Source organism: Palaemon carinicauda, chromosome 17 (genome assembly GCF_036898095.1).
Source record: "Palaemon carinicauda isolate YSFRI2023 chromosome 17, ASM3689809v2, whole genome shotgun sequence".
Taxonomy (NCBI): Eukaryota; Metazoa; Arthropoda; class Malacostraca; order Decapoda; family Palaemonidae; genus Palaemon; species Palaemon carinicauda.
The window spans coordinates 6,990,091-6,992,590 of NC_090741.1; the positions used below are offsets into that span (position 1 = coordinate 6,990,091).

General features: G+C 39.5%; 1 protein-coding gene across 1 annotated transcript in view; it reads left to right on the forward strand.

Annotated features, from left to right (window-relative positions):
- The window catches only part of LOC137656196 (proton-coupled amino acid transporter-like protein pathetic), a 36,376-nt gene that overhangs the window by 594 nt on the left and 33,282 nt on the right, over positions 1-2,500 (forward strand). The window lies entirely within an intron of this gene.

The window sequence follows — 2,500 nt, forward strand, 5'->3', positions numbered from 1 at the left end:
CTTGGGAGCCACAACTCCAGCACGCACAGACGAACACACTCATAACTTGATTATGCAAGCGCGAAAACTATGTCTGCCAGAATATCAACCCATAGTTAGTAACATTGTTGATAATTATTCCAATGTAATTGCAATTGTAGACGAGCCACCCGGGAGGATTGATCGATTTCCCCTTAGCAATGAAACTGGGCAGACAGAGCCCATCAGGTCAAGGCCTTATAAGGCACCCATTCATTTCCAGGGAGAGATAAAAAGGGTATTAGTAAGTTAAGGGAACAAGGGATAATCAAGGAGAGTGAGTCCCCCTGGGCTTCTCCAATTGTAGCTGTTAGGGAAAAGGATGGGTCGTTAAGATTGTGTGTTGATTATAGGAAGTTAAGGATAATGCATTTCCACTGCCCTCGATCGAGGAATTACTTGTGAGGGTATGCGATAGTAAATATTTTACAACTATTGATTTAAAATCTGAATACTATCAAATACCTATTCAGGAAGACAGTAAATGTAAAACAGCATTTATAGCTTACGATCAACTATTTCAGTTTAATTTTCTTCGTTTCAGTGTTAAAAATGCTCCAAGTCATTTCTCTAGAGTAATGATGGCAGTTTTGTCTCCATTTATTGTCCATAATGTTCTTGTTTATTTAGACGATATCATAAATACACAGAAAATGGCCGAAGAACATAATAATATTCGTGAAGTTTTAGAAGCATTGCGATGTAATGGTATGAAAATAAAGTTGTCAAAGTGCAAATATTTCTGTAAACAGGTCGAATTTTTAGGTCACATAATAACCCCAGAAGGTATCCAACCCTGCCCCAGTAAAGCAGAAGCTATTAGAGATGACCCAAGGCCACGTACCCCTTAGGATGTAGCTTGGCTCCTTGGGCTCGCTGGGTATTACTGTAAATTCAAAAGAGGTGTTGGAGAGATAGTGAGACCCTTAGATGCTTTAAAGAAACCAAAAGTAATAGATTACAGAGTGAAAGAGGAAAGGGCCTTTAACCATTTGAAAGCTGCCTTAACTAGCAATGACTTACTCGTATATCCTAGATTTGATCGTCCGTTTTTAGTGACAAGAGATGCGAGTAGCATAGATATTGGTGGCGTAATTTCTCAACGAGATGATAAAGGGAGAGAGCGACTCATTTGTTTTCCTTCCAGGGCATTGAAAGGGACTAAAAAGAGTTATAGTACATTCAATTAAGAGGCATTGGCTATTCTTTGGGTTCTAGAGAGGCCTCGGTTCTTTTTATTAGGTCAGTCGATTGAGAAGCAAAGTGATTCTCGCCCCTTACATGATTTTACATAAGTGACTTGACATCTAGACCAGCGAGATGGATTGAAAGATTGTTAGAGTTTAATATAAGAGGGTTTCACCACATAAAAGGTAAAGCTAACAAAGTAGCTGATGCCCTCTCTAGAGGTACAGTAATAGGAGTAACAACTAGGGCAAAAGAGGAACGAAAAACGAAACCAAAATATTGAAGACCTCATCAAAATAGAGAACAGGATGAGAATTCACGCAAGGAGCAATCAGAAAATGAGATCCGTGAGCGAGAGAGAGAGAGAGTTAGAGATGTTGGAGAGAGAGAGAGAGAGAGAGAGAGAGAGAGAGAGAGAGAGAGAGAGAGAGATGGGAACGGTGAAGCTGAATGTATGTGGGTGGCGGAGGATATGACCAGGGATGTCTAGAATGAGTGCCCTGATGATGCAGGTGTGATTGACTTGGGAGGTTAGGACATAAAGGAAGTCCGAGAGGAACAGAGAAAAGAGGAATGGATAGGAAGAGTGCGAGCTGTGATTAAAGGGGAATCTGAGAGTTATCCATCATTTCTGAATGTGCCTCGTAAGAATTTTTTATAGAGAATGATATCTTATATTGTGCTTAAGAGAAGAGGGGAGGGGAATTTTGTGCACGGGTAGTTCTTCCTCCCTCCTCTTTAATTAATCGAGCCCTCCACATTGTACTTGCAAGTCCGTATGAAGGTCATTTAGGAATTGATAGAACATTAAGGAGAGCGCATGAATCCTTCTTTTGGTTAGGAATGAAAGAATCTATAGAAAATTATATAAAATGTTGTCATGCTTGTAACTGGTTCAAAGAACATGAAAATACTGTACCAGAACCCAGAGAGTGGCCTGTGATTCCTATTGAATTCTAAAGGGGGCATATAGATGTGGTAGGACCATTTCCTACTGATTTAACACAACATAAGTATAAATGTGTATGTGTGGATGCATTTACTCATTGCACTCATACTTATGCAATGTTGGATAACTCAGAAAATTCATTAACTCAGGCACTGTGCTCTTGCATTACTAGGTTTGGTTGCCCGAAAATTTTGATAAGTGATAATGGTCTCGAATTTATTAATAAGATGGAGAAATTGGTCACGGATTTGATAAAAATTGAACACTTTTCAGTGACTGCATATAGGCCTTCAGCTAATGGCTAGTGGAATCGCATATTAGGGAAGTAGTGCGAGTTTTACTTTA